General features: G+C 40.5%; 1 protein-coding gene across 8 annotated transcripts in view; it reads left to right on the top strand.

The window, feature by feature from the left end:
• Nfib (nuclear factor I B) overlaps nucleotides 1–15,212 on the top strand; it is a 419,314-nt gene that overhangs the window by 24,119 nt on the left and 379,983 nt on the right. The gene's annotated exons all lie outside the window — the stretch shown is intronic.

Genomic DNA, 15,212 nt, shown 5'->3' with positions numbered 1-15,212 from the left:
CTGACGTGTATCTGGTGGTCCCAAGTGTTTTGGAGAAGAGGTTAGGGACCTATATACTGTCAGTCCGTTCTAACATTAAAACTCCAATTTCTCATCCAATTCAAAGTTTTTCTCCCTGGCCAGCATTGGTCTGATTCATGCATGCTATTCAATAGCACTGGAGAAAAGGGGAGACTGTGCCTGTTTTGTAATCGTCCTTGTCTTGCTTTTCCTGCCATCCTCTCCTACTCACTCGCCCAGCAGTGTCTGACTCCTCCAGGGTGTAGGGAGAGGAGGAAGAAGGAAGGAGCTGCCTCTGGTGCTATTATAAATCTGGGATCAGTGCCCTCCTTGGCTCTTTCCCTGGGGTTTTTCAGAGATAGTCCTCCCCTTGGGTGCTCCTGAGGCACCCCTGCAGGAGGAAACACAGTCAAGGGCACTTGTGAGTTGGGCAAATCTTGCATAGATGATCCACCATCCCTATTTAGAATAAGGGACCGTTGCCACCTATTGTTCTCAGCTTTGGAGCTCAACAGAAACCAATGCCCAATTTAAAACTTCTATCCATCCATTATCTCATTTTTAGGGCTCACAACTTACCTGTGATGTGGGTATCACATTTTATAGATAAAAAAGCCAAAGAAGCACAGCATAAATTCACATTTACTCATGCTGAGTGAAGTGATTTCAAAAGAAAGGAAATTGAAATGCTCAGGTTAAAGGAGCAAAGAGCACAAGGAGGTTGTTAAGAAAATCCACAGAGCAAAAGAGCCAGAAAGGTGGGTCTGAGGCATTGTACAGCCAGGAGATTCTCTACAAGGCCAGGGAATCTTTGCCTGTAGAATACCTCACAGGAACCCAAAGATAGTGCAGGTCCTCTAGAATCACTTGTAGGAAAGAGAGGAGAAGAGGACATGATGAACAGAACCTAATGGCACGTCTTCTGGAACTTTCTGTTCCCACTCACCACTCATCAAAACTAAGAAAAATCTGTAATCTTTAAAAGTCAGAAGTGGGTTTGAGATCCACTGGGATGAGTTTAGAAGCCTCCATTGTGCTCAGAGTGGGTCTAAATTTGGAAATAAACTCAATCCCACAGATTCATTATACAATTGGCACGACAAAGAGAGGAACTGAAAACTTTCCTTGTCTGAATTTCTCGCTTCTTTTGAGAAGGAGACTTAACGAGAGAGGCTGACATTTCGGAGACATAGCTACGCTGAGTTTAGAAACCCGGGAGTGGGCGGTTTTCAGAAGGCACCTGTAAACACCATGCAGATTAGCTGTGGGAAATGCGTGGAGTCCCAAGATGGCATGAAGAGAAACAAAGAGGAATGTTCTCCTCCCACCGAGAGGAGAAAAAATGCAGGACTCCAGGGAGGCAAGGAATGTTTCATTCACTCATCCATTCATTCAAGAAAGACTTCTTGAGTTGGGTTTTGTTTGTTTGTTTGTTTGTTTGTTTGACCAGAACAGGGCATTGGGATACTGAAGAAAATGATAACACTCAACAAATCACAGATGAGTGTATAATTACCAACGGAGACATGTGCCCAGGACAGTATGGCATTTTAGAAGAGGGTACAATAAAGGGAATTGATCCACATGGTGGGAACTGAGGTTTCCAGGAGAAACTCACACAGGCCATGAGCATAGCGGGACGGCTAATAATGGTGGCAAATGTTAATAAACTCAGCCATCTTTTAATCGTTTCTACATATACATGTTTGTGCAAGCCTCACATCAACTCTGTGGGGTGAACACATGTTCTTGCCTCTTGCTGGAATGTTCTCTTCTGTTTTTCCATTTAATGCCTTAAAGAATGGCAATGGGGTGGAACCCAGGCCATGATGCTGATTTCCCAAGGTTGGAATTCTTACTGCCCCACGGACTTGTGGTGCAAGTGACCTGTCCTCTCTGTGCCTTGGTTTCCTCATCTGTGACCCTGGGAGCATGATAGTACCTACATGTGTTGTAGGAATTTAAAGCAGACCAGTGTGACTGGTGGGAGGGTCTTTGAGATGTACACAGAGAGGTAGGCAGGGAGCAAATCTTGAATTTAGTAGCAATTGAGTACCCACTATGTGACTGCTACTGCAGCTTTACCAGGATTATCTCAGTTGAGTTGCTTCTCTTTAAGGCAATGCTCATTAACCAAATTACTGAAGGAGTAAAAAGCCATTGTGCTCTCTAAGGCTGATGGGGCACGCTGCCTTCAGGCTAGGATTCTTCTCCCAAAGAGAACTGTGCCACCTGTGGAGCTCTTGGTTTTTAATTAGTCTCTTTTCTCTGCCATTCCTAATGGCAGAGTCTCTTTGGTTGGAACAGAAGAAACAAGCACCGTGATTTGGGGGATATGAATTTTATACTCAAAAGATTGAGGCCCAGGTCCCACACTCGCTATGTTTTGGTCTGTGTGAATTTGAGTGAGTCAATTTCCTTTCATGAGCATCATTTTTAATGCTGAAAAAATAAAGGAGCCAGAGCTGCCTCTCCAAGATGCTCTAAAGATCAGGTGAAATTATATACAGGAAAACTGATTTGTCGAGTCATAGAACAGCATACAGTGTTGGTGAGCAGTCAGATCCATCGAGAGCTGACTTCTTCCAGCCCCCTATTATGGTAACTGGGGCCTAGGTTGAAGCCCTCATTCAAGTCAGGGTTTTTCTATATGAGACATCTCCTTAGAAAGGAGGACAGGTGCATGGCTGTCTTGACAACTTCCTGGCTTCCTGCTCCACCATCTCCAGGGTTTTCCATAGTCATCAAAATTTCTCCTCATCCAGGTGTGGTCAAATAAGACTTAACTCCCTCTAAGTGTATTGACATGTAGATGAACCTCTTATAAAACAAAACCAAAAACAAACAAACAAAAAAACTCTGCTGGAATAAATGGTGGTTCTGAAATTCTTAAGATTACTATGTCATATCTCCTCTCTCTCTCTCTCTCTCTCTCTCCTCTCCCCTCCCTCACATGTATGTACATACTTTGTTGATGACTGCTGTACAGGGCTCTCAACTCTAAAACCCTCAACACAGGGATCCCATCTGGATCCTGAGTCACCTGTGCCTGTAATCGTTGCCTGCTGAACACTGGAGGAGGAAATGAGTGGCCAGCATTGCCATGAGTGCTTCCATTGCTCTCCATGGTTGCAGACAGTTTTTAGATTAGCTACGTAGCCACTATTTTCCAGCATCTCTCCTCCCACCAAGAACCCCATGTGACTTGGAACACACACACACACACACACACACACAGTAATAATGTCTGTTTCATTCTGCTATCCATCCTATCCCCATATCCCCTTCCCTCTCTTCACTCTCCTCTACCTAATCCAAAGTAACTTTATTCTTCCCTAGCCCTTACTGTTGTTTAGCATCCACATATCAGAGAAAACATTTGGCCTTTGGTTTTTCCCCAAAAACCAAATTGGCTTATTTCGCTTAACATGATGTACTCCAACTCCATCCATTTAGTGGCAAATGCCATCATTTCATTCTTCTTTAAGGCTGAGTAATGTTTCATCAGGTATATATACCACATTTTCTTTATCCATTCATCTATTGAAGGGCACCTAGGTTGATTCCATAGGTTAGCTATAAACATTGATGTGGTCATGTCATTGAAGTATGCTGATTTTAAGTCCTTTGGGTATAAACCAAGGAGTGGGATAGCAGTATGGTGATTCCTCAGGAGACTTGGGACTTTTTGGCACTCTTATTTCCTTTGAAGTTCAGCCTCTTTTTTTCTGTATCTCCATGGTCTGCATTCTGGGCTGGCCTGAGCTATTTTTCCTCATGTGAATCTGTTCTTGAGTGTATCCTTAATGTGCTTTGTCCATCTCATTCAAAAAAGAGCTGCACCCCCTTGCTTCTTTAGTTTGGAGTTAGCAGCTGCCAGGCATTATCCTCCCTGCTTGCCCACACTGCCCAGTGGGACATTTGGAATCTCTCAGTACAGGCAAGTGGGTTCTAGTCCGGAGCCCTTCTGATCAACCTTGTATTGGCTTAACTTGAATGTGAAATCCACAGCAAGTCTCTTGTCTGTTTCATAGATATATTATGTTCTTGGAGAATCAAGACGTCTAGAAAGAGTTCCACAGCTTCTTCTGACCTTTCAGAGAGATATCAAGGTATAAACAGTAAAATCTTTAGTGACAGAATAATCTGGATTTTAGATCCCAGCCCTACTAGTTTCACGGCAAGATAATTTTCTTCTCTAAGTTTTGATTTGCTCATTCATAAGATGAATGTAATAGCTCTTTAATATTACTGTCCAAGATGCAAGTGACATAAATCTAATTTAAATGGACTTAAAAGGGGTGGAGGAACTTCATGATATCTTACCAGTTTCAGGCAAATTTATATCTAGGAGTTCCAACAAATCTTCCGAGATTTTAGTACTTTCTCCATCTTTCAGTTCTACTTCCTTCTTCCTCTGTGTAACTTCATCCTGAGGCCATCTGTCAGCAGGCTGCTGGAAGAAATGGCACCACAACCCCAAGCTTTGTTCTTTATTCAGCCAATTCAAAGGAAGAGATCCTTGTCTTCCCAAAGAGACAAATTCCAGAGGAAATCTCCTCAGTTCAGCCTGGATCAAATGCCCACCTCAGTGACCAGAGGGTTGAGGCTTTGTTATTGACAACTCATCAGGGCTGCAGGCACAGGTGTGGGATGGGATGCTGAAAGATAGCTACATGTTCGTTTCAGAATCCTCTCATTGGGGTTCTGAGGAGGCATTTACCAGATGACTCATTTGTTATGAGATGACATTTGAAAATTGTTCAGTCACATGTATTTGGCTTCAGTTCTTCTCTACCTTTCCCTGTCTCCTTTCTAAGATCAAGATACTCAGTTTTATTTATTCCAAAATGAACCATAAGTGAGTGACTCTCCAAGATGTGGCACTCTAAACGGTGATGAACTGCCGATTAGGCGGAGCCACCAGGAATGCTTTGGTTAAAAAGACTTGAACATTAAGGCACTGCTTGAAGGGCCTTTACACAAGTGCCTCAGCTCCCATGGAGACTCCAAATGATTGAATTGGGTGACTCTCATAGAATGCAAAAAGTACAACATAATTCTGAATGCAATAACACTTAGCAACATGGCTTCCTTCTAGCAAGATAAAAAAACAAGAAGCCAGATACCTGGAATGTGACTTAGGATTCCACTTCTCATAAAGTAACTTTTCTAATAAATTTGGCATTCCATTCAAATAGGACAGCTTAGACAAGGTCAGCTGCAGATGCAGATTCCCTTGGCTTTGTGAGTACCTTTAACTGATGACATTATTAAATAGTACCTCCAAGTGTATTGTCTGTTTTGTTCTTGGAAGACTATAGTGAACTAAGCTTGTTGATGGGTGAGCACTCTCATCTCTAGAAAGGAAAATACATGGGGCTCATTATTGTGCTTCCAAAATAAGCAGGAAGTACAGACCATTTTATGTTCATCAAAAACAAAGGAAAGTGCAATGACTGATATTTTATTATTTCCCAAGGTGTCTCATAAACTCCCTGCCAGTGATTGTTGGCTGAGTTAGAAGGCCATCCTCGGGGAGAAGTTTGGCTTTATAAGGAGAAGTCTTAAGTGTTTCTAATTAGATATTTTCTTTGCTGGGAAGCAGTAAGTGCCATAGGAATTGCATTGGTACCTCACATTTTAGGGAATATGAAAATGGTTTGAATAGGCTATGAAATCCAAAATCAACCAGGAACGGCAAGATCTCCCAATGTCACAGTGGCTGAGATGGTAAAAAAAAAAAAAAAAAGAGAGAGAAAAGTTCACGAATGCTGAAGATGCAGAAGTTCATGTATGTTCACTTTGGCTGAAGTCAACAACAAACACCCCAATTAAACAATAGTAACAGTAGAGAGCAATCATTAAGTGCTCATTGCTTGCCAAACCCTGATCTAAGTAGTCATGTTGTCTCACTGCAATCTCATGACAGCTCTATGAGTTTGCTTTTATCATTTCCATTGTATAAGTGAAAGAGATTGAGGCTTAGATAATTTCAGTAGCTTTTCCAATATTTCATGTTAGTAAGTGAAGAATGTGGACCATAAACTTGGGCAATTGACTTGAGAGCCTTATTCACTACACCATAATAATTTTTGGATTAGACCAGGAGGGATTTAAGATACTTAATCTATGAGAAAATGAGATACAAGGGAATATACCAATAGTGGAATTTTTTAAGCCCTTACTTTTTCTTTAAACATAGTCTAGGAACAGGCTTTTCTTGTATGCTAGCTGCTATTGCCTCCCCATCTGTGGTTTTTAATAAAGATAATTAGGGTCATCTCGGTTCAACCAGACCTTCTTATTTTTAATTACACTGCACCTGGAAACCTGAAAGAATGTACAGATTCATCTTAGCTCCCAGCCAAAACTTGCAATGGTTAACTTTGCCCTTAAAAGACAAGTAGTCTTCAGTGAAATTAGACATTGGCCAAGTTCAAGTGGTCCAGCAGTTAACACGGGTCTCAGGCTCTCTGTTTCTCAGACACACAATGTTCACTTCTCTTCAAACTCTTTCTTCTGTGGTATTGGCTAAAGCACAGAGGAATTCTGCCCATCCTGGAATCCCTATTGCTCTATTTTGGATGTGTGAGATTAGTGTGACTTTCCCTTCACCTTGAACTTAGCATATATCCAACCCCTGGGATCTCTCAGAAACATAGTATGGCATCATTTGCCTTGAAATTCATTTCCCACTAGCTGTAGATACAACTTGCAGCAGCAATTGTTCTTGGACCACAGCCCTCTCCCCAGCGTTTCATTTTACAAGAAGGATGGATGTCAATAGGACTGTTGTGAAAACAGGCCAGGAACCAGGAGGCAGATAATTTTGTCTGCATCACAAATACCACCAAAAGGTACTATGTCAATGCAACCTGAAGTTCAAAAACATGTTTTCTCATGAAAGATTTAAGAAGGATGTGTTTGCAATAAGAGAAATAAGTGGCTTTTCAAAAATGTAAGGGACACAGCCACTGTTTGGAAAGAGAAAATGAGTTACAACAATACTGCTGCTATGAGGATTTTAGTGATGATTCTACAAATTGAGGATGCAGTGAACGGAGAGGGCCTTCTGAGGTTGGATGAGGACCAGGGCAATGCAATGTGTCCCATCTACAGCACTCAGAGGCACAATACTCAGGAGGAGCAAGGAGATCACCCTCCTGCAATAAGCTTTTATGTGTGGAGGAAAGGGCCCAGGTGGTCTTGGGTCTGGATAGATTTGCTGAGATAAAATCCTTGGGCCTGCACCTGCCAGAAAGAAAAAAAGCCCTTGGGTGGCCAGCTCAGGATGAGAAGGACCGTCCCACAATGGTCATTAATGGATCTTTTAGCAGAGTCACCATACTGGAGGAGGGTAGAAAGGTAATGCTTATGTGTCTTGGACATATCATGTGAAGACAAGTCAAAAATAAGAAATCTGACGCGGAGCCCAAAGAATATTCTGGAAATTCAAAGTTTCCTAAACAAACTTTGCAAATATTGAGTCAAACATCAGAATGCAATTTACTACCTGGATACAAACTCCCTATACGAGGGAAGAGATTTTTTTGCTGTTGTTATTGTTTTGTTTTGTTTTTTTCTAAATTTAAACATGGAAAAACAGCATTTGCCTAATGAGTGGAGGATTGAAAATGGAAATCATACTCCAATATCCCTTCAAGAGCTCTTAAAATGAAAGACAAACTGGAAAACTCCTCCCTTAAGAAAATCTCTCATGTATTAGCCAAACCCTTAAACATTTTTTGAAGAAGAGGTGAATATCGCCCAGGTAAGCCCAGGGATGGTGCCTTTAATTGATGTGAAATCTGATCTAACTTAAAAGAACTGATCTACTTCAAAGGAAAACCTAGTCCTCTCTGATTCTGCCTCTTTAATTAGTGAGAAATAAGTAATAATCCGTTTTGCCTCAAAAGACCTTCCCCACATTGTGAAACAACCTTTACCTGCAAGAGGGGAGGAGAAGGAAAAAAAGCCCCACGTGGAGATTTAACAACGACTTTCCTACCTTGTCACTCGTCTTGGGCGCAGTGCAGCTCACTCTGGCCCTAGGAAAGGACGACTCAGCCATATTTTCATTCCCAATTCAATACGCATCCAGGAGACATTTCCAGTCACCTACCCTGAGTGGAGCAGGAGCACAAGAGTTCTGTTCTTAGAGGCGAAGACATCAAGGAGCTATGACTTCCTCGCCCCCAGGGTGTTTATTTCACAATCTAATGCAGCCTTGAGATAAATGATTTCAAGCATTAAGATTATGCTATGATGGGGGAATTTAACAATAGAGTGCATTTGGGGATTTTCCTCTTTTAAAAGATCTAATGATAGAGTTACAGAGAAACGTGCTTTTTCCTTTCTGAAAATCTGTGGAATCACAGCGAGCAAAAAGGCTTCTTCTGCCTTACCCTGTTTTATTTTAGATTTACCCTGAGTTATTTATTCCTGCTAATCCCCAAACTAGAGCAAACTCTGCAACCTCTAGCCCTTGTTCTGTGATAGGGTGACTATTTCTATCAAAACCACGACAATCTCTCTTGGAACTTTGTGGAAAAGAGCAAGTCCTGAGAACAAGAGCATGGCCAAATCTCCCATAGCTGTTAACAATGAGGTCCTGCTGGTCCCCTGGCCACAGACGCATCTGTGTAGTAACAAGGAGAGAGTGTGCTGCCTTGGCCTAGGAGAGTTAAACCTGAGCTCTGCCCCTGGAATGGTGATAATTCTCTCTTTGACCATTTAGGGAGTACTCTCATGGGGTACAGCCTTAATCAAACTTGACAAAACCCAGTGAGGCATAGTCACCATCTCTCCTCCTTACCCCTTTGGCATCTTGGGCCTGTCTCTTCATCTGTAAAAGGGACCTAGCAAGGCTGCCTTCAGAGCATTGTCGCATTGTTGGGAAGGATAATTTAAAGGTGGTCATGAACTTGAAAAAGACTTCTACACTGTGAAGTGCCGTAGCAACGTGTAAGATTCAGAGACACTACCCATTGAATACATAGTTCACGGAATATGGATTCAGAAATCAGACCAGGATTGATCTATCCCTTCATCATCATGATTTTGAGGTTTTGGATCTCCTTCATGAAAAAAATGGATACAGATTCTGTGGGCAAAAAGAAAATAGAATCTCATTATTATCTTGTAATTTAAAAAAATAGGGGGGGGAAGGGCTTGAATTAATAATTAAACTTCTTGCCAGTGTCAGAAAGACAGGAAAACACTCAAGAAGTAATTCCATATGGTAAAAAGAAACTTCTCAGTGATTATACCAAGATTGTACCCCTCCCAAGGTCAGCGTCCTGGGCAAGACACCATCATGCATTTAAGCAGCTGTTTTGCTGTGTTCTTGACTTTCTTGATACCATCCTCACCCCCCACCCACCCTGCCCCTCTCACTGCTGCTTCTCCATGCCAGGCCCCTGCCTTTCCCTCAGCCTTCTCTTCTACCACTGCTCCTCTTGCCCACATCCTCTGCCCAGAATGGTCATGGTAGTCCTGTCTCATCACCATCTTCCAGACTTCCTGACATTATGCAATTGGATCCTTCTTCCTGGAAATTCCTCCTGCCTTTCTCCATCCTATCTGTCCTCAATTGGTATGTCCCCATATCACGCGATAATATGCGACATAGTATTCTAAGATCCTATGAGCCATTACTCAGTTAATCTTCACCACAGAGACAAGAACAATAGCTGAGAAAAATGGAGATAGAGAAAAGCAAGTTAAATAACTTGTCTGATATTGTACTGTTAGTAAGTGTTAATGTCAGGATTTAAAACCACATGGACCAGCAGCATTCAAGCCCACATTTTTTGTTTCCTTTAATTTCTGTAGAATGCCTTTGTGTAAAAACAAATACAACATTCATTGTCTAGTCAATGGACATATGGGCCACTTCCTTTTTTTTTTTTTTTTTTTTGCTATGAACATTCTTTGTACAGATTTTTTCCAAAGGATAAAATAGTCACAAAACATATACCAGGATCATAAGGTATGGTAAATGATAATCTCAAATGGCTTTCCAAAGTAGTTGCATCCACTCCTACCAGTAGTGTGAAAATTGGATGTTATATGAGAATATAGCCTTCCAACCCATGATCTTGTCTGACAGCAAAATGGTATCTCATTGAGATCTTAATTTGCATCTCCTTAAAAACTTATTAAATTGTGTTCTTCTCACATTAATAGTCAATATTCATCTTACCTTTATTGTGAAGTGCTTGTTCATGTTTTTTACCCATTTTTCTAGAGGGATGTTTATCTTTTTTATTGAGTTGCAGAAGCTCTTTACATATGTAATCTGGATACTAAGACTTTGCCAATTGTAAGTGTTATAGTTCCTTCTTTCAGATTTCAGTATCTGTCTACTTCTTCATAATATTTTTGAATAATAAGATGTTTCTTATTTTAACATAATTAAATTTATTAATCTCTTCTTTTATGGCTTTGAGGTCAGAGAGATATTTTCCCCTAGAATTTCTTTTTAGTTTTTGTCTTTCACATTTAAGTTTGAAATCTATTTGGATTTAATTTTGTGTGTGTGCATGTGTGTATGTGTTCTATGTGTATGTGTTCTATGTGTATGTGTATGTTCAAATAATTGTCTCAGGACTATAAAAAAATCCCTCTTCTTTCTACCAATCAAAACTTACTTTCTTCTCTCTCTCTCTCTCTCTCTCTCTCTCTCTCTCTCTCTCTCTCTCTCTCTCTCTCCCTCTCTCCCTCTCCCTCTCTCTCTCTCTCTTTGGTACCAGGAACTGAACCCCTGGACATTTAACCACTGAGCCACATTCCCCAGCCCTTTTTTGTATTATATTTAGAGACAGGGTCTCACTGAGTTACTTAGGTCCTCCCTACATTGCTGAGGCTGGCTTTGAACTCGTGATCCACCTGTCTCAGCCTACCCAGCTGCTGAGATACAGGAGTGTGCCACCATGTCTGGCCCAATCAAAACTTTCTTTGGTTCATATGAAATGCAAATGCTTCTCTCATTAGGCTGTTGAGTTTTGATAATATACCAAATGTTATTAAATTTGGGAGTTGATAGTCATTGTTGGCAGAAAAGTAAATCAGCATAACTTTAATAGAGAGCAATTTGGCTGTTTCTACCAAAATTACAGATGACCCACATTTCCACTTCTCAGAATTTATCATACAGATACACTCTCGAATATGCATAAAGGCATATGTAAAATGATGTTCACTTTAGTACCGCTTGTATTGTAGCATTAATTGCAGCAGAACCAACTAAATTTAAAACCACCCAAGTGTTTATTAGTGAGGTTAAATAAACTATGGTACAGCTGTTTAAAAAGGACAGAGCAGTACTATAAAAAGATAGAACCTCATCTAAAATATAAAATATTAAAAATCTTTAATATATGATGTTTACAGTAATACATGCATTGACGTTAAAATCTATAGCATTTAATAAAATATAAAAGTATCAAATATATAAAATATAAAAGCTAAGTACAAAAATTGGGTTTTACATACTAATATTTTTATAGAATACGACTTAGAGACTATCTCTGGAAAGGCACATGAAAGTTGGAATCATGGTCATCCCCAGGGAGAGAAGCTGAGCAACTAGCACCCGGCAGGAGACCTCAATATCCTTCCTTTTTGTGACTTTAATTTTATTTAACACATGCATGTATTACATATAGATTGTCTTAATCTTAATTGAGTTACAAATGAATGAATTAGCGGAAAGTTTATGGTCTCCATTCTCAAGGAACTTACAGTTTGAAAGACAAAAATGGAATTACAATGTGGTGAAAGATACAAGTGTTACAGAATGGCTTGGAGAAAGGAAGAAATAACTTATTGCTAGGCTCTTATACATACTGTGTGTCTCATTGTTTCTCAGGTATTATGTTTAGATAAACTTAAATCTACCATATATGTCATTATATTTTCTCATTTTTATGAACCGTTACATAAAACGAGTGTTGCTTATAACTATCTCCTGTCAGTTCTCAAAATCTATAGCTCCTTCAGAGTTCAAATCCTGAAGGGCATGAAGCAATTTCTCATTACTCTAGGTACAAAATTCATTCTTCTCTTCACTAAGGGAAAAACGAACATGTATAGAACATCTTTCGACATCAGACTTTGGGTGAGGGCTTAAATAGTGTTATCTCCTTTATGCTTAACCATAATGATTCCAGGGGAACAACGTTACAATGCTTATTTTTACATGAGGAAACTAACTACAGTACACTTACTGCCACTCACTAACAGAGCTTCTCAAATTTTCCACTGGAGACAGGATGGAGAAAGCACATCCAGTCTGGGAAGTACCGTCAAAAGCAGCTTGCCCTAAGTATGTATATATTTTTCAATGTATCTTAATCTATTGTACATTCTTTTTTTTTTTTTTTTTTTTGCTTTGCTAAGAATAATCATGTTGCCCCTAAATCAGCAATTAGATTCAGTGGTCTAGGAAGCTGAAGGCTGTGTGGCCTATGAGTAGGTGACCTTTGCCTCCTACCACACACCTGAGGAATTTCCCAGGGTTAACTGGTTATACTTTGCTTTCCATATCCACTGATCAAAGCAGTACCAGCAGAGATGGCATGAAAATCTGAAGCATTTCTCAACATGTGGGTTCTTGTATCAGAATAACCTGGGATGCTATTTTACAAAGCAAATTCCTGGTACCCGTTCCAGATTGAACTGAACCTGAACTTGGCGAAGGTGACTGGGAACCTCAATATTTAACAAGTTTTTTTTTTTTTAGGTGATTTTTTTAAAATTGAAGTTCTGATACATGAATTAAGTCCTCCTGGTTTTACTGCTCCTTTCTGAACCTAGCTGGGAGTCTGGAAATCCCCGAGGCCAGCTCAGGCCCTGTTCTAACCAAACTTCCTCCAGCCTCAGAACCAGGGGTTTCTGACTTACCCCACACAGTGAGGGCTGAGCCCCAGTACTACTGCCTGCCACATGCTGCTGTGCTCCCCCTGACTGGAATCCTTTGTCCTCTGCCTGGAACATGTACTGACATAGCCGAGAAGGTTGCCTGTGAATGAAAATTCAAAAGGAAGATATTTTTATCTGAAGGTTTGCAAGACCTGATGATTAGCTTGGAAAGCCCTGCTGCTGCTGCTGTTAGCTGTGGGAGGCATGTGGGATGTAGAAGGAAGACAGAAAGAAATCCACTTTCCTTTTTAATCACATGCCTCATGGGTTTGGGCATGAAACTCAAGTTCTTTGATTTTCTGTTTTCCGGTTGGAATCACCCAGTTGTCACCTCTCCTTGAGTTAGCTAAGGAGTTGGGGGGAGGGTGCCATCAGACTCTGGGCATGGGGTCTGTGGCTATTTAAGTCGGCATGGTGCTAAGAGTTTGTTTCCAAAGACCTTCAATTCTAATGGACACTCTCTTTCCATTAGATCTGAGGAGTGTTTCTTTCTGCCAGTTACATACTTTCTCTAAAATTTTCAATTTAAAAAAATGGTAACCATGATGCAAACTGACTGTTTTGATTTTCCTCCTTTTTCCAATTTTGACTGAAACTCAGCAATGCAAATCCTCCCTTCACAACTCATTTTTTTAAATGTATGGCTCTGCATAAAGGGAAGACGGGCAATGAATAGGTGAGTTTCCTATGTGCTCTAAGCTTGTCTGAATCCAGGGCAAATTTTCAATATAATAATGACCCTAAATTGGGTGACATCTTTCAGTTTTCATAAAACCAGCTTGTTTTTATTCAGACAAAATCTTTTCCAGTATCCAAGTATGTGAGATATTGATGGTTAGGGATGGGGAAAAAGAAAGGCAGAAAAAAGCATTTGGATAAACCGATGCAAAAAAATAGCTAAACTCAAGTCTTGGTTCGTAGCTAAAGTAACCCCACTTTATGGCTTTAATACCTGCCCTATGTCCTCTATGTAAATCACTTTCTAAAATTGTTTATGTTGTTTTTAGGATTGCCAAATAATAATGTTCACTTTAGAAAACATAAAATATAGGAAAGGATAAATAAACAAAATTACTTATTATCCCACTATCCGGCTATACCTCACCACACAGAGAAAATCACTGTTAATATTTTGTGGTTTTCCTTGCAAATACTTTGTGTGTGTGTGTGTGTTTTCACATACACACATAATGACACCCAGTACAGTTTCCACCAAAGGCATGCCCTGGACCAGGCCTGCTGTTCAATCAAATTCCATCCCAAAGGGAATAGGTGTAACAGCTGCCCTTTCCCCACCACTTCATTAAAACTACTCTCCTTACATTACTCCGCCACTCACTTTTCCTTTTTTCTTCATCCCTGGATGTTTTTCCCTTCTTACTTTATTTTGCCTCTTAGTGGTTTGGACCCAGGGCACAACTCCCTGGATTTGGAATCGTCTCCTAGAGTTCTGGCTTTCATGCCAGCAAACCCTCCAGCTGCCTGGCCACCCTTCTGTTGACGGCATCAACTATTTATCCTCCCACCGCCGAAACTTTTTAAATGTTGCTGCCCTTGTGAGCTCTGTCCTGGGATCTCCTGTCTCCCCACTCTGCAGACATATTGTGCTACTTTGGGGTTTCCTACAGAGCTACACCCTCCCTAATCTGCCTAATCTTCTTTTCCACTTTTTTTTCTTCCCTATTTCTGGAATACATTCCCCTCTCTGTCCCTGATCACATCCACGCTTTACCTAGATCATGATTATGTAAGTTAAGATTTCCGTTCAGACATGTTTGCATTGGGAAAGCCCTTGCTGACACCCCAAGTTAGGATGCTACTTCTATGTGCCCATAAAGCTGTTTTTCCCCTCCTCTACTGCTTGTAGTAGTGCTTTGTAAAGATCTATTTATTTGCCTGTATATTCTCATTTGTAAGGATGGAGATGTTGTTTTATTAGTCATCACTAAATCCTGCAGTGTCTGGAATCTAGAGAATGCACAGGATTTGTTGTAGATGACAACACAGATACTCACCATTCTTTGTGGTATGCTGTGTAGTGCAATCAGCAAAGACTGACACAGCATCCTAATCAGCTGTGAGCCTTCATGGTGTGATAGAAACATGATGAAAAAGAAGTTAAATCTTCTCTGAGGGCAAAATAAAATAAATTGGCCTTTACCTGCAATCTTGGGTTTAGGCCAAATATAAGTACAAAATAGTGAGGGACCTTAAACAAAAAATGACTATGATGAATTTATAATATGTCTTGACTACAGTTCTTAGGATATTGGGCAAGTCTTCAT

The sequence above is a fragment of the Ictidomys tridecemlineatus genome, chromosome 4 (assembly GCF_052094955.1).
Source record: "Ictidomys tridecemlineatus isolate mIctTri1 chromosome 4, mIctTri1.hap1, whole genome shotgun sequence".
NCBI classification, from domain to species: Eukaryota; Metazoa; Chordata; class Mammalia; order Rodentia; family Sciuridae; genus Ictidomys; species Ictidomys tridecemlineatus.
The sequence above is the reverse complement of the archived record's forward strand: the minus strand, read 5'-3'. Positions and strand labels throughout refer to the sequence as shown.